Source organism: Pipistrellus hanaki (assembly GCF_964339955.1).
Source record: "Pipistrellus hanaki genome assembly, chromosome: 2".
In the NCBI taxonomy this organism is placed as follows: domain Eukaryota; kingdom Metazoa; phylum Chordata; class Mammalia; order Chiroptera; family Vespertilionidae; genus Pipistrellus; species Pipistrellus hanaki.
In genome coordinates, this window is record NC_140504.1 from 140,546,681 (window position 1) to 140,572,020 (window position 25,340).

The 25,340-nt window shown below is 39.3% G+C and overlaps 1 protein-coding gene across 2 annotated transcripts in view; it reads left to right on the top strand.

The window, feature by feature from the left end:
* Window positions 1-25,340, top strand: part of DDAH1 (dimethylarginine dimethylaminohydrolase 1) — a 144,161-nt gene that overhangs the window by 46,357 nt on the left and 72,464 nt on the right. The window contains exon 1 of one of the 2 annotated variants that reach the window (XM_084874445.1): window positions 16,550-16,570. The exons of the other annotated variant lie outside the window; for it this stretch is intronic. The gene's annotated coding sequence lies outside the window, so the exon portion shown is untranslated. Of the gene's footprint in view, window positions 1-16,549; window positions 16,571-25,340 lie in introns of those variants that run through there. 2 annotated transcript variants of the gene reach the window in all.

The following is a 25,340-nucleotide window of genomic DNA, read 5'->3' on the forward strand; positions in this document are numbered from 1 at the left end:
ATCCATTCATGTTTACCCTGTGTAACTTTTCATTGATTGATTAGATCCTACTTCATGGGTGTCCTCAGGAGAGGAAGGCTGGGCGGGATCAGTGACCAATTTTTTGCAAAAGAGGTAGGAAGGACACTCCTCCTCTGGTGGAGCGGGCATCATCAACCCCACTGCAGATGCACAGAGACTGAGGATGGAGCCTCGATAGGGAAATCTGACTGGCTTCTCCTGCCCTGGCCTTCAGTCTGTAATCCACACCTTTACTCACCCCTGAGCTAGCTCAGTGATGGGGTGGGAACCACAGTATGGCTCAGATGGCAATCCCGGTGCTGCAAACACCTGAACCAGGAACCAATTCAAATGAACCAAGAAAGCCCGGGGAGTGTGGGGATTGTGTTGAAAGTGTCAGTGGCAACATTTCTGAACACCGAGGAGGGCTTTGCTGTCATCTGAAGAAATGCTACCATTTCCAGCCTGCTTGAGTGAGAACCTGAAAAGATAAAAACCTTTGTTGACTACTCTGAAAATGTGGGCTTTTAACTGAAATATCCAAATGAAATATTAAATCCCCATGAAATATGAGATCTTCTCCTGATATTTGATCCATAAATTGTGTCCCAGTGGATTTGAGATCATAAAATTTCCCCCATTCCAGACCAAACTAATGCTCTTTCACTTTTTTGTTCCTATAAATTAAAAACCCCAGATGTGTCAAATTATGTAATGAAAACCATATAAAAAAGAAAAATTTTTAAAGGAACTTCATACATTTGTTTTGTCTTGTTTTACTGAGCATTATTGGTTCTATTTTAATGGGACAGAAGAAAAATGGAACCTTTCATGTTTTGCTTTTTTTTTTTTTTTTTTTTTTTTTTTCTTCACACTGAAGGGAGATTCTGAGTTGTTAGAACTAAAAGGAAAAATGCTTTTCTCAGCCAATTTTTTTTTTTTTTTTAAACAGAGTAGGTCCAGTTACTGAGATAAGCCTCGTGCTGAATCAAATGTATGTTTTTGTATTTGGTCTTGGATCTTATCTGCCTGCAGCAGCAGCAACTTAATAACAAATGAGGTTCAAAGGGATGAAGCTGCCATTTCAGTTTCTTACCCTAATGTTTTCAGAGGGCTCGCTCTGCCCATCCTAATCAAACTCTTTGAAAGCTTATCTTGTGCCACCATTTCCTACAGTCTTTCCACAAAGCGCCCATTATTTGTAATCATTAGCAGAATGGTATGTGGTGTGTAAATATGCTTGATAGTTGCATGCCTAAGACATTGGGTAAGACCATCTTTTATAGAATCTCAGCTTGACGCGAGTTTTTTATTTTTATTTTTCAAATCGGAGTTTTTCGCAGTTATTTTGCACACATTGCAGTTGACTTCCTAACTTTGCTCTTCAGTTCAGGAGCGAAATGGCTTTTATGGTGCAAATAGATTAAATAGATGCCATTTGGGTGTAGAGATGACAGTAGAGATGGTTTTTATTTTGTGTGTGTTGTGTAATTCTGCAGGAAGAAGCTACAGGTTATACAGAGAGTTATGTATATGAAGGTGAATAAAGAGGAATATTTTTTAGGCTTTGAGATTTGAATGCAATGGAATTCAGTTTAACCTTGGTTTTCTTCAAAGGACCCTCATGTTTGCTTAAATCTTAGAAAATATGATTGGACTTTCCAGTTGAGTAAGTTGTAAGAGCGGTCGAGAGCCCAACCCTGAGGAGGGGCCTATCAACCTTTGCAGGATCCGGGAGTGGTGATGCTGGGAATGAGACTGGTGTGGAGACCAAAATTCCTAGAATGCAAACATATGGAACCCACTTGCCTCTCTGTGAATGGGGCTCTTTACCACAGGCCTGGCTTCCCTCTCCTCCCCTCCCACTCACCCAGCAGAGGACTGACTTGGCTACGGCCAGCTCCTGGCTGCGCGCTGTGGCCGACACAGATGTCCAGCCCAGCCAGCTTGGCTACAGAGGCCTCAGATTTCATCTCCAAATACTAACAGAGTCCCTTCACTAAAATCTGATTTTTTTTTTCATCTGGTAATTTTTCTTATTTCTCAGTTGGTGGGTTTCACCCACACAAAAAAATTGTGTTGTAGAAAAATAAAATGTAACCCAGTGTTATCTTGCATGATGTTACATGTCAGAATATTATTTAGTAAAAGCTACTGAGAGAATGAAACTTGGTTAAAAACGTCAATTCAGTTATCTGACCTCCTCCAGATCTAACCACACCATTCTAAACTCCTTTTTTTTTTTTTTTTAGCAATTAGAGATAATTGTTTTAAAATAAATACAATTTGTGAATATGTTATAGACTTTGTATTTCCCTGCAGATAATCAAACTGAGATACTATTTTTAGAAGGAAACTAAACTCACCACAGTCATACAAAGACTATGATAACCAGTGACTTCCTTAAAATAAAAAAAGAGTTATTGTTTTTCTTCATACCTTGATGTAAATTTTATGTAAATGTGTCTTAAATAAACAAACTCAAAGGTATGAATATCAACATAGATAAATCAGAAAATTACTTTATTTGCTTTGCTAAGCCTTTCATGATGTAATTTATGGAAGTAGGTAATTCCTCTGGTAGGATTTATGTAGAATTTTATTTACTTAAAAATGCAGCTCACATATCATTTTTTAAATTATTGAAATACCAGAGACCCAGTGCACAAAATTTGTGCACAGGGTGTCCCTCAGCCCAGCCTGCACCCTCTCCAATCTGGGACCCATTGAGGGATGTTAAACTGCCTGGGATCAGGTCTAAACGGGCAGTCAGACATCCCTCTCAGAAGAACTAAAACCAATCCTTCTCAGACTATTCCAAAAAAATTCAAAAGGAAGGCACAATTCCAAACTCTTTCTATGAAGCCATCATTACCCTAATCTCAAAACCAGATAAAGACACCACAAAGAAAGAGAATTACAGGCCAATATCCCTGATGAACATAGATGCTAAAATCTCAACAAAATTCTAGCAAGCTGGATCCAACATTACATTAGAAAAATCATACATCATGGCCAAGTGGGATTTATTCCAGGAATGCAAGGCTGGTTCAATATCCACAAATAAATATACATGATACATCACATAAACAAATTAAGAGACAAAAATCACATAATCATATCAATTGATGCAGAAAATGCATTTGACAAAATCCAACACACTTTTCTGATAAAAATACTCAGCAAAGTGGGAATAGAGGGATCATACCTCAACATAATAAAAGCCTTATATGATAAATATACAGCCAACATCATACTCAATTGACAAAATCTAAAACCTTTTCCCATAAGACCAGGAACGAGACAGAGATGCCCACTTTCACCACTCCTGTTCAACATAGTACTGGAAGTGCTAGCCACAGCAATCAGACAAGAAGGAGAAATAAAAGGCATTCAAATTGGAAAAGAAGTAAAATTGTCATTATTCGCAGATGACATAATACTGTACATAGAAAACCCTAAAGACTCCATAAAAAATTTAGACTTAATAAATGAATTTGGTGATGTAGCAGGATACAAAACTAATGCCAAGAAATCTATGGCATTTCTATACACCAATAGTGAACTTACAGAAAAAGAGATTAAAAAAGCAATCCCATTTACCATCGCACCAAAAAAATTAAGATACTTAGGAATAAACTTAACTAAGGAGGTAAAAAGACCCCTATGCAGAAAACTACAGGACACTGAAAAAAAGAGATTGAGGAAGACATAAACAGATGGAAGAATATACCATGTTCATGGGTTGGTAGAATCAATATCATTAAAATGTCCATACTACCTAAAGCAATCTATAGATTCAATACACTCCCCATTACCAATAGCATATTTCACAGAACTAGAATGAACTTTCCAAAAATTTATCTGGAATAAAAAAAAAAGACCCAGAATAGCCACAGCAATCCTGAGAAAGAAGAACAAAGTAGGTGGGATCTCAATACTAGATATCAAGCTGTATTACAAAGCCACTGTTCTCAAAACAGCCTGATACTGGCACAAGAACAGACATATAGATCAGTGGACTAGAATAGAGAACCCAGTAATTGAATCAAACCACTATGCCCAATTAGTATTTGGCAAAGGAGGCATGAACATACAAAGGAGTCAAGACAGTCTTTTCAATAAATGGTGTTGGGAAAATTGGACAGATACATGCAAAAAAAAAAAAAAAAAGAAACTAGACCACCAACTTACACCATACACAAAAATGAAAGTGGATAAAGGACTTAAACACAAGACAGAAAACCATAAAAATACTAGAGGAATCCACAGGCAGCAAAATCTCAAACATATGCTGAACCAATTTCTTCACCCATACAGCTCTTAGGGCAATGGAAACTAAAGAGAAAATAAACAAATGGGACTACATCAATATTAAAAGCTTTTTCACAGCAAAAGAAACCATCAATGAAACAACAGGAAAGCCCCTTGTATGGGAGAACATATTTGCCAATGTTATCACCCATAAGGGTTTAATCTCCAACATTTACAGGGAACTCATACAACTTAATAAAAGGAAGATAAATGATCCAATAAAAAAATGGGCAACAGACCTAAATAGATACTTTTTGAAAGAAGACAGAAGGAAGGCCAAGAGACACATGGAAACATGCTCAAAGTCACTAATTATCTGAGAGATGCAAATCAAACGACAATGCGGTACCATCTCACACCTGTCAGAATAGCTATCATCAACAAATCAATAAACGACAAGTGCTGATGAGGATGCAGAGAAAAAGGAACCCTTGTGCACTGATTATGGGAATGCAAACTGGTGCAGCCATTGTGGAGAACAGTATGGAGTTTCCTCAAAAAATTAAAAATGGAACTCCCATTTGACCCTGTGATCCTCCTTCTAAGAATATATCCCAAGAAACTAAAAACACCAATCAGAAAGGATTTATGCACCTCTATGTTCATAGCAGCACAATTCACCATAGCTTAGATTTGGAAACAGCCTAAGTGCTTAGCAGCAGATAAGTGGAGATTAAAAAACTGTGGTACATCTACACAGTAGAATACTATGCTGTGGAAAAAAGAAGAAGGAGGAGGAGGAGGAGGAAGAAGAAGAAGGTGGAGGAGGAGGAGAAGGTGGAGGAGGAGGAGAAGGAGAAGGAGGAGGAGAAGGAGAAGGAGGAGGAGGAGGAGAAGGAGAAGGAGAAGAAGGAGGAATTCTTACCATTTGCAGCAGCATGGATGGAACTGGAGAGCATTATGCCAAGGGAAATAAGCCAGTCAGAGAAAGATAAATATCACATGATCTCACTCATTTATGGAATATGATGAACAACATAACCTGATAAACAAAAATAGATCCAGAAACAGAGAAGGATTGGTGAGACCATTAAACCTCAGAGGGAAGGTAGGGTAGGGTGGGGTTATGGGGGAAAGATCAACCAAAGGACTTGTATGCATGTATATAAGCCTATCAAATGGACACAGACAACAGGGGGGTGAGGGCATGAATGTGGCGGCCGGTGGGGGGAGGGGGGTCATGGGGGGATAAGGAAACATATGTAATACCTTAATCAATAAAGAAATTTTTTTAAAAATATATAGTATAAAATAAAAAATAATATTAATAAAATGAACATGTGCATTTATTACACAGATTAAGAAACTAAAACTTAGAAGACCCCTATATGCCATTTCATCACAATCCTCCCCACAGAGGTAGCTACTCATCTGAATTTTATATTAACCCAGTCTCTTGGTTTTGTTTTGTTTTTAAATTTTATCACCTATGTATTTTCCTCCCAAATATGATAGTGTTTAATTTTGTCTGTTTATGACCTTTACATAAATAGAATCATAGTTTATATTTTTTGTTTGACTTCTTTTGCTTAACATTAGTGTATTGTATTCCATTGTATCAATATGTATAATTTATTCATCCATTCTTCTGCTGATTTACATTTGAGCTGTTTCCAGCTTCTTGCTATTATGAGCAATCCTACAGTTAATAGTCTTAAACATGTCTCCTAGGCCACATATGCAAGAAATTCTCTCAGGTTGGAACCTAGGAGTACATCTGGGTTACAAGGTGTATATGTTTTCAGCTATACTAAGTAATGCCAGAATGTTTTCCAAAGTGGGTGTTCCTGTTTCTGTGTCTACATGCAGTGGGTGAAAGTGTCCACTGTATCCCATCCCCTCCAACATTTGATGGATTTTACTTTTTTCCAGGGTAGTGAATGTGAAATGGCATCCCATTGTGATTTTCATTATTATTTCCCTCATTGCCAGGGAGGTTGGCTATCTTTTCATGTGTTTATGGGCCATTTGTGTTTTCATTCATTCAACCAATAGTGTTTGAGTACCTCCCTTGTGCCAGACACTGTTTGTGTCTGTTCCACTTCTTTAATCTGTACCTATTGATTGCCCATTTTTCTATTGGGTTGTTTTCCTTTTTTCAGAGGAGTTCTTTATATATCCTGAAAACAGCCTTTGTTGGTTATATGTTTTGCAAATATTCTCTCCAACTCTGTGGCTTGTCTTTAGCACTACATGGTATTTTTTTTATGAACAAAAACTCTTAATTTAACATAGATCCCTTTTCTTATATTGTCTTTTTTAAAGTTTTAGAATTATGCCTTGCAAATTTAAGGTCTTACTTTCATTTGAAATGTATTCCTGTGTATTGTATGAGGAAGGAATTCAATTTCTTTCTTTTTCCCCCCATATGGAGAATGGACTTTTCTGGCATCATTATTGGATGGTCTGTTCTTTCCCTGGTAATCTACAATGCTTTCTTGGCCATGAGTTGTGTTCCTATATGAATGTCTGGGTCTGTTTCTGGGATCTCCCTTCTATTTCATTGTTCTGTTTGCTTCTCTCTAAGCCAGTTTCACTGTTCCACTCTGTTAATTACTCATCATAAAAAGAAAAGGATAATAATTATTTTGGAAGTTCAGTACACAGTGCCTGACACAGGGTAAGCACTCAGTAGATATTATTCATTATTATTTTAGTAGAGAACACATTTTAAAATGTTGTTTTAAAAAAATGTCTGAAAACTCTGTAGAGAATTAGTGAGCATTCAGTAGAAATAAACACTTCTTTTTGCATTTGACCCTATGGGAGACTTAAGAAACACACATGCCTAGTCGTTGTCTTTGCCTCTTCTGAAACATGAAGGAAAAGGTGACATTGAACTCTGTAGTTTCTTTACTCATCCTCAATCTGCAGTCTCTTCAGCTAAATGAAGGAGACTGGTTGACTTTGGTCGTTTGTTTCATTTTCAGAATTGAGTTTTTGGAAGAGAAAATTATATGGAAGAATAAAGAAGCACATCTAGGAAAGACTTTCAGTGATAAATATCTGGAGCATCCAGTTTTCTACACTATGCTTCTATTCTATATTTTACTTATTATAAACCACCTCAGAATCTTTACAAAATAAACCCATTTATTTGATGAAGGAGAAGGAAGTGCCATAGTTGAACTATTACTGAAAGCAATGTTCTTTGCTCTGTTGGTCTTGGACTTCCACAGAATACTTGATTCCAGATGTTAAATTGTTTTTTCAGAAGCCTTGTTAAAGTGCCAGAGCATTAGATTTTTTAAGGCATTTCCAAACCCCAGCTGATTATCACAACACATAGGAATCCAAACTTTCAAAGCTCAGCTTTGGTTCTGAAGTGTATCAGCAGCTGCAAAAAATATGTGCAAAGGCACAGGTTCACAGGATTGCGATCCAGTGTCCTTATATGGTAAAACTGCAAGTAAACTTCCTTTACTTCCTGATTATCAGAGATTTTAGTTCAGATATTTAAAGGGCACTGAACTGCCTTGATTCCATCAAAATTAATTGTAGCTTGATAACAGTAATAGTCATGTGGCAAGGTGATATGTAGGTTCTAAGCAACATTATAGACTGTTTAAAAAGTTCTTTCATTTCATTAATTCTACCCGTGTGTACACAATGATGGATTTATTTTACAATTTACTCCAGTGTATCTCAGAATACATTAACAAAATAACCTTTCCTCAAATTATTTTATGCATCTGTACTATTTGTTTTTTTCTTGAGAGGCTTCCTTATTCCCTAGGGAACCAACTTTGTGCTTTCTCAAGAATGGAGAATGTCCTTTCCACCCATCTCATCTCCCTGCACCTGATGGCAGAGGCATCATCAGTAGATGCCCTCAACATGATGACGGTGGGAAGAGATGGGATTAGGAGAGAAGCAAAGGTGGAGTTTGAGCTACATCTTAGCAATTGACAGTGAAGAAGAGGAGGGGACTTTTTAGATGGGGGATGACAAAGCAATGCTCAGAGGCAATCATGACTGAGAGACTAGAGTCGTGGGAAGGCGGTCTTCCCCTAAGTGAAGGGGACGCTGTGGTTTGCTAAGAGGGGAAACAATCAGTATAGGTCATTCTATAAGGTGAGAATCAGGGTGTCCTAACAGCAGACTATTTTTATGTTTATCGGTATCATTTAGCTAATAGCATTAGAACACCTAGCATGGTATAGTACACGTCACACTCAATAAATTCTTGTTGCCAGAGCTCAGTTATAAAGGCAGTTTATGGTAAACGAGAGATCAACCATTCCAGGCCTTAAAACAAAATGCTTTTTAAATTAATTTTTTAAAAGTTCCATTTCCTACCACTAATACTATGCCTGGAATGTGGTACATTAAGACATTAAGAAATCAGTCCAATGCCTCTTTCTTTCCTAAATTCTACAAGTCCAGCTTCCTTGGCAGGATAAATTAGAAGGAAGCCCTGATTATATCCATGCAGAAAATTTCTCCAGGCCTAGGTAGGGGTGAAGATTCTGTTTTCATCCCTTTCGAATTCCTTTTCCAGCTATAGGTTGGCCCCTACCGTGCTGAAGCTGAGGTGTCAGCTGATCTGTCTCTGGTGTCTTTAAGATTCCTCTCTTTCCTGGCAAAAGCCAGCATGAGCAGAATGCTTCTAAGGAAGCCTCAGCAGCAGTCCCCAGGCAGAGCCTCCGAGTGGTACTGAAACACAGCAGTTTGCCCTCAAATGGCTCGGCAGTTGTCATCGTGGCAGCTATCGGAAACTGCAGATGTCTTTTTCAGTCTTTGTAGGGAGGGACCATGAGAACTAATTGCTGTCCTGGCATCTGGAGCTAGACAAATGTCCCCCGAGCAGTCATTTTGCTAAGGGCTGGGGCCCAGAAATGAAAGACAGACACCATGACAACACAGTGTGATAATCAAACCGGCTTCAGTCGCCCCAGTCGGGGTCAGCATTGACTATGTCGGGCCAAGGAGCATCCGGCTACAAGCAGGTCCCTTACCCTCCCAATGGTTTTTCCAGCTATGAGGTCTTCTCTGTGTCTTACTTGACCTTAACACTCGTAGTGTGTTTTAAAATCTTACTCAAAGCTATTTATTGCAATTGTTCAGATGTTTAATTTGTAATTCTTTGTTCTAGCTCCTCTAACTGCTTTGTGAAGGTAGTTACTTTTAAAACCATGCAAAAACAAAAGAAAACCCCTCCTCGAGCCTGCTTAATCTATCTCCTTTCAATAATTCTGTCCTATAAAGCTCTGTGAAAATTTAATTGGGGCAATTCATAACAGTTTATTGCTACTTCTTGGACCCTTGCCTCTCTGTCATTCTGTTATTGATCTGTTTTGTGGATGATGGTGGCTGAATATTTTCACATGTCCCACCGTGGTTTTCGTGATGCTGTGATTATTTGTGGGCTAGACAAAAACTGGCAGGTCTGGGTCCCTGCCAGGAGCTCAGTCACAAGACCTCTGAAGAATAGAATTGGGTCTTAAGACATCATCTCACTCCTGTGGATCAACTATACCTGTCTACGACAGCCCAGCCCCTCTTTGATAATAACTATGCTTATGCAGTGTCTCCCTCCCTCCCCAGGGCCTTGTTGGTCCATATTCCCCAAGTTTGTTACATCAGAAGTAAATGGTGTGGTTTTTTTCCTCATTGCTTTACTTGGTTTGGTGTTCCATCAGAGAAGCAAAGAATTAATTACTTACGGAATAAAGTTAAGTAAACGTGAGAATCAAAATTTTCCTGGGACTAAGTCATGCCTACCACTGCAAAATTATCCTTTAAAATGTATTCCAATTATACACTCTAAACTAAATCACATTTGGTAGCTAAACCTCAAAAAAATATTCAATATTAATCTCATCTTCCCTTTTCTCAAAAGGAGACAAATGCTAGGGAATTTCTTTATATGTATCTTTTTATACCCTCCTTTGGTATATACCTAAGAGAATTTTTATGATTACAGTGCCTAATACATGGATCTGCCTAGTTAACTTTTAACACAACATCTCAAGTAGGGATGAAGAGTAGTGAAATAATGAGTCATGTTCCATAGCTTTAAGTGGTGATGAAACCTGAGCACAGGACCCTCAAAATTGGTTTTAACTAATCAGCTTGTCTTGCACACAGCACTGAAGCTCATGCAGGCATTACAAAGGATGCCAAACTGGCATGAGATGCCATCAAGGTGAATGTCTGCTTTGGAGGCACAGAAGTCAGTACCTGCTGTGGGGATCAGGTAGCCCTTCACAGAAGAGGCGGTGCTTGAGCCGGGCCTGGGATAACGGGAAGGAGTTCCAGGTGGAGAAAGGTGAAGGATGTTGGCAGTATGCAAAAAAGCATAGAGGTGTGGCAGAGAATCTCTACAGAACAGTAGGAAGTTTCATGTGACTAGAACGTAAAGTTAACAAGAGAATCATTGTGGGGGGAGAGGGGGGTTAGACTATAAATGCCATCCTGAGATGGTTACGCTTTGTCCTGTATTTTAGTGCCGGGGGAAATAATGAAAGTGTTCTGTTAGTCCCGGGACTATTTCTGCTGTGGATTAGAAGGTCAAAACACTGGATTCAGGAAGACCACTTAGGGACCCCTGAATAATTTATAATTTATGATTATATTTTATAATTTAAAATAATTTATGCTGAAACACTGAGGGTCTGGACTGAGTGATTGTGGGAATAAAAAGAGGAGATGAAGATGGAGGGTATTTGGAGTTTGGCTGTTAGCTCCGTGGTGATAGGGATTATCATGGCTTTAATCAGGTTTGTTCTTTAAAACTCTCTGCTCCTGTTGTGATCCCCCAGCTGACATGGCCCCGTCCTTTTCACTTTAGTACTCAGTTTGTACTGGTTCCAGATCTCCAATGTAGCATGCCTACTTATTTTTATTTTTAATTTTGTTGTTGTTGCTATTCATCCTCACCCAAGGATATTTTTTCCATTGATTTTTAGAGAGAGTAGAAGGGAGAGAGGGTGGGACACACAGAGAGAGAGGGAGATGTTAGATCATTGGCTGCCTTCTCCATGTGCCCCGATCAGGGATCAGACCTGCAACCCAAGTACACGCTCTTGACTCAGAATTGAATCTTTCAGTGTGCAGGCTGCTGCTCTAACTACTGAGGAACCGGCGAGGGCACAAGTATATATTTTTTATTTATTTGTTTGTTTGTTTGTTTATTTATTTATTTAATATATTTTATTGATTTTTTACAGAGAGGGAGAGAGAGGGATAGAGAGTTAGAAACATCGATGAGAAAGAATCATCGATCAGCTGCCTCTTGCACACCCCCTACTGGAGATGTGCCCACAACCAAGGTACATGCCCTTGACCTGAATCGAACCTGGGACCTTTTAGTCTATTCACTGAGCCAAACCGGTTTCGGCAGTGATTATTTTTAATATTGCTGCTGAAGTTGTGATTGGTGAAGTAGAGCAATGGATCTAATTCCCAATCTTTAACTTGAAAACCTATATTGTAAATTTTGAATAACTATGAGCTCAAGCAAACAATTTAAATTCCATGTGCATTGTCTTCCAGCTCTAAACCAGGAGAAATTATCCCTCTAAAAAGGATGTTGGAGGAGAAAAAAATGACAGATGTAAGCAAAAGAACTGAACTCTTTTGAATTTCATGTAAACATAAGCTAGGAGGCTGTGATATAATCTCTACATATAACCATAAACTAACAGACACCAGGTACTGTTGCATGATATTTTCCAACTTAAATGTGCAAATTATTGTTTAGGGTAATCTTGCATAATTCTTCATTTGTATTGTAAAAAAACAAAACAAAATACAAACAAACAAAAAAACAACAACCTGTCAGTTCTTTCCATTTCAGATTTCAGAAAGCCTCCTTTCAGATTTAACTTGAATGTGTAACCATTAGTTTCAGTACTGAAAAACAGTGGTGTCAGTCCCTTGGAAATCTTCAATTCGTAGCACATATTATCTAATTGGGTGAACACAATAATTTAAGGAAGTCTATCGATTAACGTAAAAGCTAGATATCCTTCAAGTGTGTGTCCAGATGCACGTGAACTGCTGGAAAGCTGAGTCTGACTTTCCCCTCTGATAGAGTTTTCAAAGAGGTCAGGGTGCGTTTTACCGTAGTGTCTAGCAATGTGAGTTTATTCAGACCTGTTGGCAGACATTCTTGCACACTCCAGCTAAATCAATGAATCATCCATTGTTGGCCAGCTCCACTCTCAGTTGCTAAGAGATTTTTTTCAAGCATACGGAGGCTTCATTCTACGTGGCCTGTGAAAAGGGCAAAATGTATTACATTTTGAAATGCCACCTCTTTCTCAAATTAGTAATTAAAACTTTGCCCAGACCTCGAGTCCTGGGGCAATGGGGAAGCCGATGTGCAGCTGGGCCACTGTCCACGTGGAAAACACAGGAGAAAGCTGCCTGCTCATAGCTCTTCAAAAATATGTGTGAGGAGGAAATGGAAACATTTAAAAGGCAGACACAGATACCAGAAACTTACCAAGTAGGAAGGGTTAAGCTCTTAAAGAAATAGAATGAGTGTTTGTTCTTACATGTTTCACTTTTTCATCAATTCTCTTTGAGTCATAAAGACTTTCAGCAGGCTATTTTAAAGCTTTGATATACATTTTAAAATGTAAAAATAAAAAAAATACCATAAAAGAATGGAATGTAATATTTTCAACTCATACTTTATGGATATATAGAGTATATATATATATATATATATATATATATAATTCCTAAATATTTCAAGTTTTAATATATATAATAGTTGTTTTATTTTGTTCTTTTTTGGACTTTATGATAATTTTACATTATTGAGAATCCCATCATTTATCACAGAGGTTAATTTTTGATGAGAAGAATGGGATCATTGAGACTATAAATTTTTAAAAGGAAAAGAGAACATAATGTATCTTAACTTAAAAACAAGAAATTTTTTTCTTTAAAAAGTTATTGGATTTGGGTCTATTTCATAGTTCCCCAGGATAAAATTCTATTCCATAAATCTCTCATAAGGATGAAGCTTTCGAGATAGAATGTGGGCTTTAAAGTTCAACAGGCCTGCCTGAGTTAGATCCTGGCTGTTCCATGTTCGAGATCCGTGGTTGGCAAACTGCTGCTCACAAACCACATGCAGCTCTTTGGCCCCTTGAGTGTGGCTCTTCCACAGAATGCCACAGCCTGGGCGAGTCTATTTTGAAGAAGTGGCATTAGAAGAAGTTTAAGTTTAAAAAATCTGGCTCTCAGAAGAAACTTCAATCGTTGTACTGTTCATGTTTGTCCCTATTGACTAATGAGTTTGCCGACCACTCTTCTAGATGGTGTGACCTTGAGCGAGTTACCTTCTTTGGAGCCCACCCTCCACACCTGTCACATAAGGCGCCTCCCACGAGGCTGCTATGGGCTTCATTTGAGGAAATGTGCCAGCCCTGGCACTCAGTGGGCCCTGGGCAAACATCAGTTCTCAACTGACCTGGAGGCTAATATCCATATCCATATGCCCTTAAGTGCTCATAACCAAACCCTTTGTGCTTTAAGTTGGCAACATTAGTGTTGGCTTTACTTCCCCTTTCAACAGAGATGTATCTGGGTGAGGGGCAGGGGAGGTCACTGAGCTCATGTTGGGGAACTTGGGATGAGAGCACACGGAAGTCTGGCACTTTGGCCTCCTTTCTTGAAGAGAAACAAACCACTTGCATTTCTTGGGCCTCTTGCCTCCTCTCTCTTGAGGGGTCTTCTCTTTCTCGTCGAGGATCGCAGCTTTTTTAAAGACCTCCATTCCAAACATGTCGTCTCCAGTTTACTGTTCACTGTTAAAAAGCAAGACTTCATGGAGGGCACTTTAATTTCAGCCAAGGATCAAGTGTGTCCCCAGACAAATGTGGAGTAGGGGGTGAGCCACACTGTCGCACCAGCCCTGCTCTGTTTATAAGACTTTATTTTATTTATTTTTTTAATATATGTTTTATTGATTTTTCACAGAGAGGAAGGGAGAGGGATAGATAGTTAGAAACATCGATGAGAGAGAATCATCGACCAGCTGCCTCCTGCACACCCCCCATTGGTGATGTGCCCACAACCAATGTACATGCCCTTGACCAAAATCGAACCCGGGACCTTTTAGTCTGCAGACCGATGCTCTATCCACTGAGCCAAACCGGTTTCGGCTGTTTATAAGACTTTAAAGCAAACTTACCAAAAAAGGAGGACCCCTGGTTAGTAGATGCTTAAGCTTACGGACACCTGTGTTTGTTTAGAGGGAATGTCTCCGTGTCTGTACTAACCATTTGGTGATACACTCCCATGATAGAACCAAGTACATTATTTTTACAGCATGATTTTTAATGTCAGAAAAAACCAATATTTTTTCCTCAGGTGTTTGACTCTTTCCCTCTGTAATCTTAGATACGGTTTAAACCCTATTTCTTTTAGGTAATCTTTTATTATGCTAGGCCATAGACCAAATGCAATCAGACCCATTTGGCCTATCTACTGAATTAAACTGATGAGAATTGCCAAAATCTCTGCTCTTAGAAAAATTTGAAGGTGCCCCTGCATTATAAAAAGAGAGGGGGCTCATGTGGCCTCACAGGGGTCTCCCCAAAAGGCCAAGCCTGTCCTTGTCAAAAGAAGGTGAAACGGACTTGAAAAAGACAGCGAGGATGCAGCCTCGGGCTCCTTAAGGCAGGATTGGAGAGCCAGTCATTCCCTGGCAAAAAACGATGCAAACAAAACCCAAAGGAAAGAAATACGGTCTTAATGCCTAAAGAAATGATGCTCCTTCCAAATAAAGAAAATTGGCAAAACACTGACCGAAATCACAGTCGTGGCGCTCCATAGGAGCACTGAATGGAACAACCCTTGTGGCTCTCTGTTAGAATTTCTCTTTGCAATGATAATCTTTGTATAATTCAACTTGAGGGGGAAGGCTAGGTGGGGAGGGAGAGAGAACTTCCCTCACTTTCTAAATCATGGCTCAGTGGTGTGTTATAAAACACCGAGGAGGGAAAAGCCATTACGCGGAGTGTAAAGACATACTTGAGTCTACAATATCGTTGAACTCTTGGAGTCAGTTTCAGCAGACATGCTCGGTATTCCCCCAAGAGTCTGGAAAATGAACTTCTATTTTTTTCTGTCTGGAGCTGCAGTTAGTGTTATTACTTGCTCCGTGGCTCAACCCGGGTCAGACTGTTCTGCAGTGACACAGGTGGATGTTAAAACAGGGGGTCTGTTGGAAAGATTGCAGAGGAACTGCTTCCCTAGAGCAATTCTGGATGGCAGTCAGCGACGGTAAGGACAAATGCAGCTCAGGAGGAGTGCCTGCTAGCCTGGGTCCTGCAGGTCAGTCACCTGCGGCCCTACAGGGAGCCGCTTCGTGTATAAGGCGGCTCTGTGTCCCTGTGGCATCCCCTGAGGAGGGGATCCTAGAAATGGGGGTCACTGGATTCTTAATACTTCAGAACTGTAATGTTGCTCTGCATATTTTTTTATTAGCTTTATTTGTGAAATATGATATGCAGTTTTAAAGGAAAATTCCATAATTTTTTTCCCTCTTACATGGGCTTTAAGATATTTTAGAAATTTACTTTTAAAACCAGTTATACAAAGATTTTTTAAATCCCATTAAAAGTAGCAGAAGGAATATAGCTATGATTTAAGATATAGACATTGTTCTGTATTAACTGCTTTATTGTCAGCAATGACATTGTTAAACTGTAACGTGTAAACTTTGCCAAGAGTACAACGTGTCCGTTTGTGATCAGGGGAACTCTATTTTATGCTTCTGCCCATTGAATTATTATTCTAGTAAACAACTTGACATAAAATGGACCAAAACTCCCATTTAAAACAACAACAACAACAACAACAAAAAAACACACTATGTTAAATTACAGATCAGTGGTCCAAAATAAAGTTTGAACTGACTTAATACATAATTCAACATTAGAGGGGGAAATAGATCTTTTTCCAACTGAGGAGAGACATCATTTTTTTTTCTTTTGTGAGTAACTTATTTTCCCTTTAGTAAGTTTAGGACTTGCGTGAACCACAGCCAGCCTTAAGAATCCCTTTGTTCAGAAATACCCAATGTTACGTAGACTAAGGAGCAACTTGGGGGTTAAAAAATAGATCAGTATTTCAGTTTCTGACTTGAGGCTATTTTTAAAGAAAAGTGCTGAGAGTTCCAAGTGAAAAACTGCAAATGCTCCAGGACACTGTGCCTGGAAATCAGATTCCTGAACAGTAGGGCTTCGGGATGTTTAGGCTGCCCTTACAGCAATGAGCCTTCCAGCACATTGTAAGTAGAGAGTGTCTCACACGTTTTGAGTGGTTCTTCTCAGATTTTCCTTGGACGTAACTTTTCTGTTTTGTTTTGCTTCTTTTCTGTAATTCTGATAAGCCCAGGAATGTACATGCCCACAGGAAAAATTCGCTCAAACTTGCTATCATTCGTCTCCAGATCAAACCCCGGGAGGCTCTCAGGGAGGGTCCCAGCCCAGGGCCAACACACACAGATCCCTGCTTATCACTCTGAGCAGACGGTCCTCCGTGGGCACTTTCACAGCTCTCCAAGGTGGCAGGTGTCTGTCGAGGTTAAACTAATATTTTTTAGAGCAAAAGCAAGTATTCTGAGATTTTTTATTAGTTAATTGTGTTTTCTAGAAATGAAACTTTAGATCCCCTGTAGTTACCAGAAAAATCCACAAAGCGCTTCATATTTGTTATTAAAATTACAGATTTCAGAAAAAAAATTATCAAATTAGCCTGAGTCTAAGGGAAATTCATATATATAAATACTGCCTTTTAAAAATATTTTGCCTGTGAAACAATTTGGGGTGTAGTCTCATTTGCTGTTAGGCGAAGACTGATTAAGGAAAATATTTTACATTTAGACTCTGGAAGAGAGAAATATGAGGTGAACTTTAGAAGACTAGACTCTAAGGACATTAAAAAAAGAATTAAGTGCAGAACAGTTTATGTAAATGATTTCTGTCAAATAAGGTGGTAATAGTGCTCCGTTGTTACAATTGCCATATAGCAATATCTGATTGTACAGTTCAATGATAGAACTTTGAAAATAACTCAAAAACTGCTCATCTTACAATTCAAAGTAAAGGTATATTTTAAACTCAGCACAGCTTTTATTTCCTGAAGGTAAATATCAACCATATTATTCTGTATATGCTATTATAACTATCTTCAGTATTTCTGGTTTATTTAACCATTCTCTTGTGCTCCCAAGATGTGAATAAATCCAGGTAAAAAGGTGCCAATAATGGAAGATTACATTTTAGTAAATTTCACATTTCCACATTAGTCTCCCTTCTCGCTTTGAAGCTCTAGGATCTTGGGAAAAGGAAACATTTCTGTCATCATTTTATTGTCAGACTGTGACCACACACTGTTTTATCATAGCTGCTTATTTAAGTCCTCAAAGGCAGTTTCTACACAGCACTGAAAGCTCCTGATGAAAGAGTGGTCAGTCCAGGGTACTCAGAAGTGTTTGCTTTTCAGCCCAATGTTCTGGCATTATATAAATAAAGCTTTAGAAACCCCAGATGTTGGCCTACCACAACTTTGAAGAATGTAACTGCATTGTAGGCACGGATCAGATTCCTGCTTACACTTTTATGTTTTTCCTTTAGGTATCATGAGGCTGCACAGATACATAAAATACAAGGTAGAATCAATCAAAATATGGGTAAAAGTAAAAATCAGGTAGAGCCAGGAATGCAATTAATGATATGAATGCTATGCACACTGTTATAGATGGGTCACAAGTTCCACTCGCAGCTTTCTAACTGTTCTTATTAGGAGGTGAGCCTGGTAGGTGTTTCAGCCTGCGAAGACCAAGAAATACGGAAAAATCAGTTACTGAGGAGAAGTGAAAGTGGTCTTGCTACCAAGCTCAGAGAAGAATTTCCCCTTGGGAGATGCATGTGGGCAATGTGTGGAGATAAAAATAGCATCATTAATTACATTCCTATAGCAGGTGCAACTCACTGAACTCACTGTTACAGTAGGTGAACCCTTTTTTATTATAGAATTAATTGGGGTGACATTGGTTAATAAAATTATATGGGTTTCAGGTGTACAATTCTATAGCACATCATCTGCATATTGTGTGTTCACCACTCCAAATCAAGTTTCCCTTCATCACTATTTATCCCCCTTCACCCTCTTCAACCTCCCCCAATGCCCCTTTTCCTCACTGTACTGTTGTCTAAGTCTGTGAGGTTGTTTGCTTTTTAAAAAAAATAAATAAATAAATCTTTATTGTTCAGATTATTACAGTTGTTCCTCTCCCTCTCCCCCTCCATCGTTCCCCTCCACCTGGTTCCCACCCAACCCCATGCCCTTACTTTCCCCCCATTGTCCTTATCCATTGGTATAAGGTTTTTGTCCAATCTCTTCCCACACCCCTTACCCCCTGAGAATTGTCAGTCCACTCCCTTTCTATACCCCTGATTCTATTATATTCACTAGTCCATTCTGCTCTTCACATTTTTTATTCACTTGATTTTTTAGATTCAGTTGTTGATAATATGTATTTGTTGTCACTTTGTTGTCTATAATTTTTATCTTTACCTTCTTCTTCCTCTTCTCAGAGAATACCTTTCAGCATTTCATGTAATACTGATTGGTGATGATGCACTTCTTTAGTTTTTTCTTGTCTGTGAAGCTCTTTATCTGACCTACAGTTCTGAATGATAGATTTACTGGGTAGAGTAGTCTTGGTTGTAGGTTCTTGCTATTTACCACTTTGAATATTTCTTGCCACTCCCTTCTGGCCTGCATAGTTTCTGTTGAGAAATCAGCTGACAGTTGTATGGTTAGTCCCTTGTAGGTAACTCACTGTTTTTCTCTTGCTGCTTTTAAGATTCTCTCTTTGTCTTTTGCCCTTGGCATTTTAAAATATATATTTTATTGATTTTTTTACAAAGAGGAAAGGAGAGGGAGAGAGAGTTAGAAACATCAATGAGATAGAAACATCAATCAGCTGCCTCCTGAACACCACCTATTAGGGATAAAGAATCAAACCTGGGACCCTTCAATCCCCAGGCCGACACTCTATCCACTGAGCCAAACCAATCAGCCCTGCCCTTGGCATTTTAATTGTGATGTGTCTTGGTGTTGTCCTCTTAAATTCCTCTTGTTTGGGATTCTCTGCACTTCCTGGACTTGTAAGTTTTTCTTTCACCAGGTAGGGGAAGTTTTCTGTCATTATTTTTTCAAATATGTTTTCAATATCTTGCCCTCTTTCTTCTTCTAGCAACCCCATAATTCAGATGTTGGTAAACTTGAAGTTGTCCCAGAGGCTCCTTACATTATCTTCATATTTTTGGATTCTTTTCTCTTTTTGCTTTTCTGGTTGGGTGTCTTTTGCTTCTTAGTACAATATTTCAAATATTTGACTTGATCTTTGGGATTCTCTAGTCTACTGTTGAATCTCTGTATATTATTCTTAATTTCAGTCAGTGTATGCTTAATTTCTGATTGGTCCTTTTTCATATCTTTGAGGGTCTCATTAAATTCCCAGAGGTTTCTAGAAGATTCTTGAGTAACCTTATAGCTGTGGTTTTAAACTCTATGTCCAGTATTTTTCTTTCATCTATTTCTTTTATTTGTGACTTGTTTCTTTGTTTCCACATTTTGGCTGCTTCCATGTTTGTTTCTATATACTGGGTAGCTGCTAAGTCTCCTTGAGTTGATAGAGTGGCCTTGTGTGGTAGGTGTCCTATAGGGCCCAGTGTCTCAGCCTCCCCAGTCACCTGAGGTGGACGCTCTTGGTGCACTCCTTTGTGGGCAGTTTGCACAGTCTTGTTGTAGTTAAGCCTCGATTGCTGTTGGTATCACTGAGAGGAATTGACCTCCAGGCCAGTTGGCTGTGATGACTAGCTGTGTCTACACTGGAAGATCTATTACACAGGAGATACCCTTAAAGGAAAGGACTTGCTTCAGTAGGGCTTTGGTGTTCACTGAGTCTGTCCCTTAAGTGTGTCTTTTATGGATGTGAAGAGTTGTAATCTGGTATGGTCTCACTCTGACCACTGGGTACACTGGCTCTTGGATCTCCAAGGAGGTACAAGGTCAGCCACTGTCTGGGGCCACCCATCAGAAGCTACAGAGACATCTGCAGATTCCTCCTCTTTGTAGGGGGTTTGGAAGTGCCTAGACAAGGCCCAGCTGTGAGTCAGGGCTGCTGCTGCTGCTGCTGCTGCTGCTGCTGCTGCTGCTGCCAGGCCTTTCTTTTGGAAGCTCAGGCTCTCTGACCCACCTGCAGTTTGTTTTAGGTGAAAGAACAGGCCATTCATATGCAAAAGCTGATGTGCACAGCTTGGGTGGGTTGTAAATTGGGTGGGGCAAGGTCTCTGGAAATCACAGGGTGGAGCAAAGAGCAATGGCTGCCCTGACCCAGAGAAGTCCCTGGTTCTCCGTGTCCCACGCCTCTGTGCAGGAAGCACCTCTAAGAGTAAGCCGCCCTTGCCTTCCTGTCCTGATGTCAGACAGTCCAGTTTCTCCCCGTATGTGCCTGGGTCTCCCAGAGCCTCACCCAGAGTCTTGCCTGGAACTAGATTTTAAAGCAAGCGGAAGCTTGTATCACCCTCCTGGTTTAAAGAGCTGCACATCCAGGTGCCAGCACTTTATGCGCCGCTGCACCTCTTGCCAGTCTCAATGAGCTTTCTTCACTACTCTAGCTGTGGAACTTCCTCTCAGCCAGCTTTCCCTGGGGTTTGGGTGGAAGTTGTCCTGCCATTTAGTTATTGTTTTGATACGGTTGTGAGAGGCAGCCAGTATAGGTGATTACCTGTGCCTCCATATTGGTTTTCCCCTTGTTTGCTTTTCTTAATCCTTTCACCTTTTTCACCCAGCCTCCCAACACCCTCCCCTCTGACAGCTGCCAGTCTGTTCTTTGTGAGTCTGTTTCTATTTTGTTTGTTAGTTTATTTTGTTCATTATTTCACATACAAGTGAAATCACATGGTGGTACTTGTCTTAATTCAATGCACCTTTTAGAATTTCTGGATGAGTAGACTGTGTGTCCTTCAGACAATCCTCTCTGATTTTTTTTTTTTTTAATAAATAATGCCAATGAGCCCAAGACTTTATTATGAAAAAGTTGCTGGAATCCAGCAAAATAAGGCCAAGATTTTTCCAAACGGAGAGGAAGGAAATCTCTGGGTCTGCTCGGTTACATAGAGAAAAACGTGGGGAGCTTTCATGACCCCACAGTTCTATTTTTTTTTAACAGGGCTGACATATATGCAGTCTCAAAAAATTGTAAGGGTCTTTACCTGGACTTCTTATGCCCAAAAGAAAAACACACAAAAAACAACTCAATGAAACATGTATTGAATGTGGACAATATTGTTTCCTGGTGTGGTCTCCAAGATGAACTATTTGAGAATGCACACCCAGGCAACTAAATATTTCATTTCGCCCAGATTATTACTTATAAGGCAAATAAATAAGATGACTTTGACTTTAGGATATTTGAGCTGTGGCCTCTTGTTTTGGGTTATTGCTTTGTTATTAGTAAGTTTGTCTAATCAGGCCATTCCTAGTTAGGGGGTAAAATAAATCAAATCAGACTTCTTGGCTTTTTGCTACAATAGCAGGACAAGTATCTGTTTCGTCCAAAATCAATATAGGATCCTCTCTCTCCTGAATAGAAAGTTGCATGTGGAGTGCCTTTTTTCCTTTTCCTCTTGTTTCCTTACAGGAAATCGCTGCAGTGAACCATTCTGGTCCAGTGAACCATTCGTGCCAGGAAATGGCTAATCCCCTTGATCAGCCACATTTTTTAGTGAATTGGCAGATCATTTTGCCTCAAAAGTAAGAAGCAGGTTCCACCTTTTTCTCTTCGCTCAGTAGAGCATGCCCAGTGCCTCTGTTTCTTGTTTCCTTGTGGAATGTCTTGGGACAGGTGGGTGGAGTGGAGGATGGCTCGATTGGGTTTTTTAATCAGATTTGCTCTGCTGGCCTATGAGGCTGTCCAGTTCTGACAGAAAGTAGAAGGCCTACTTAAAGGTCATGGCCAGTGGTCCTTCAATACAGCTGGTATCTGATCCCCATTTGTCCTACGTCTTTTCCTAATTATCATAGGGTGGAGGAGAGGAAGTGGGTAGTGATTGGCACCCCTTGTCAACAGCAAATAGGGCTGCTGGGGCAGGCGTAGGTGTGACCTACGGTAGAAGACTGTGACAGCATTCCTTTCTAGCCTTTGACATCAGGTATAAAGTTGACTTGAATTTCTTTTTTTCTTTGAAAAGTAATAAAGATATTTCTGGGGGAGCTTTTTTGTTGTTAGAAATGTCAAAGTTCTACTCTGTATCCCCGAAAATAAGACAATGTCTTATATTAATTTTTTTCTCCCAAAGTTGCGCTAGGTCTTATTTTCAAGGGATGTCTTATCTTTCCATGCTTTAGGTCTTATTTTTGGAGGATGTCTTATTTTCGGGGAAACATGGTATTACACATTCTTTTGTTATTGTCTCTGAACTGTGCTAGCATAACTGTAATAGGCATTTTTGGTATTTTATCATGCTGATCCTACTGCCTGAAATTCTCTCCTACCTTCCCTGCTTCCATTCCCTTTTGAGGGGGCCTAATTCCAACTCCAGCTAGAACATGTGTTCCCTGAGGTCAGGGAGTTCAAATTAATCATCTTTGTATTGTATAATTCATTCATCCCTTACTCATTTATCCATTAAAAAAAAAGTAACACCCCAACATCTGGTTAGCATCTCTTATCTGGCAGGCAGCCTGCCAGGCCCATGGAGATGCATGCCACTGTCAAAATGGGAGCAGAGAGACTGTCTTCATGGGGCTCATGGTCTCTGGGGAATACCTTATGGCAAGAGGATTTCAGCTAAGTAACTAGAGCCCTGAGCACAGGCCCGACACAGCATCAGCCAGTCCACACACATCTGCTCAGTGGATGAATGAATCAGTAGTGATAGAAGTGGCACATGGTTAGTGTTCTCAGTTTTTCATGTGGATGATCTGGCTTCTCAGACTAACATTTAATAGTGAATAAAGAATATTAAGTGAACATTTGCTGTGGGTAGGGCACCATGCTAAATGCTCTGTATAAACCATTTTATTCATCACAACAACCCTGTCAAGCAAAAACATCTTTAGTGTCCACTTTACAGATGAGGAAACTGAGGCTCAGAGTATAAGGAACTTGCCCAACCGATGAGCAACTATCAGAACAAGGAATTTACAAAGTTGTAAATTCAAACACTTTGTTGTATAGTCTTTGGGAGTTGTCTATTTGAATTCTTTTTAGTGAATCATGGGCCAGGACGACCTTAACAAAGAAGCCATCTATCAGTAAGGAAACCAACTATTCTACTAAAAGTAGTAGATAAAAATATCTTTGTCAGGAGCCCATTGAAGATAACACTTTCTGCTTTTTGTCATTTTCCAGACAGCCAGTGATAATCCTAGAATGGTAGTATCTGCTAGGATTCTTCTGGGTGCTACATCCAGATAAGTTAAAGAAAAGATGCCTGTGAATTCTCATAATGAAATTGTCAGGAATTTCTAAACATAAAGTATAATTTCATACTTTACTAAGGGACCTAATGATTCTGGACAACACGTTTATAAATAGAACAAGGGGTAAGGGGTATTGACAAGGAACTGAAGCAAATGGAGTGTGTTGCTTCCAGTTTGATTTCTAAAGGAAAACAATGAGCATGGTTAATATTATTTGTATATACTTACTTTTCATTCAACCACTCAGATTTATTTCTATAACCTCATAGTTTATAACATTTACTGTCTATTTATATTACTTGAATTTACAAAGCTAGTGTTCCGCAGGAATCGGGATTCCCCTCCCCACCTCAATAATAGTAATAACAGTAGCTAAAATAGAGTTTTCTATGTGCCAGGAATTGTACTATATAAGGCTTTTACATGCATTGTTTGTTGAATCATCACAGCAAACCTATGAGACAATCACTATTATAAACTCCACCTTAAAAACAAGCACTCAAAAGTTGGAGAAATTGAGTAATAGCTGCAGGTTAGGGAACCAGGAATAGACTAATATTGCAAGGTCACACAACTAGTAAGTATTTGATGTTATACTGAAATGCAGACAGGCTGATTCCAATGACCACAAACTCAATTCCTCTTCGAGGCACCCTTTCCAAGCAAGGCTGGTCTAATGGACACTAAACTGATATTGTGGAAGGCTTTGTGGTCCAAAATACAGGTTTCCCAGCAGCAAAATGATTTGAGGAAGAGACTGGTACTAATTTGATAATATACTTTTAAAATATGTTTTGAAATGAGATAGCTCTCCTCGTTTGCTTTTAAAAGTAAATTATTAAAGAGCACAGTCATTAAGATAAAATGTAGTACCTAATTTACTAATCCTTTATTTTCTTCGAAGATGTTTCTGGTTCTCTTCACCAGGCCAAACTGGAATGTTCCCCCACCCCACCCCACCCCCACCTCATCCCCTGAGCCATTATGAATTTGTTCAAGTTAGAAAAGCTCCCTGGGTATAGCTCTAGTTCCATGCTTCCAGCTGCCTTGCTCTATGCCAGTGTCTTTGATTCCTTCAGCAAAAGCGCTCTGGCATGCCAAGGCTGTCTTATTCAGGAGCTTAACCAGATACTGCAGAGGAGAAGACAAGAATAAGCAGCAATTATTAACTGTGCTTCTGGGTACCTATTAATTATCATACAGTAGTTAAATTTGCTTATTAATCACTTTCTACAGGTCCATCTTCCAAATATATTCCAGAGACAGACTACTGTATAGGTACAAATGTCCTCCTTAATTAGTTTCTAAGATCTGTTAATGTTGATAGTTACATTTAGAGCAAAGCATTTTAAGTAACATTTAAATAAACACTAACAGTGTATCATGTTCACTGTCCACTCCCTCTCATGCTAGCATCACCAATGTCATCAAGAATCACTAGACTTGTTTTTAACAGAAGTATTTCTAGACTATATATATTTATTTACTAAAGGGAGAAATGTTGGCCCTCATTATTTTAATGAGGAAAAATGCCATTCAAGTTGTAAGAAATTATATAA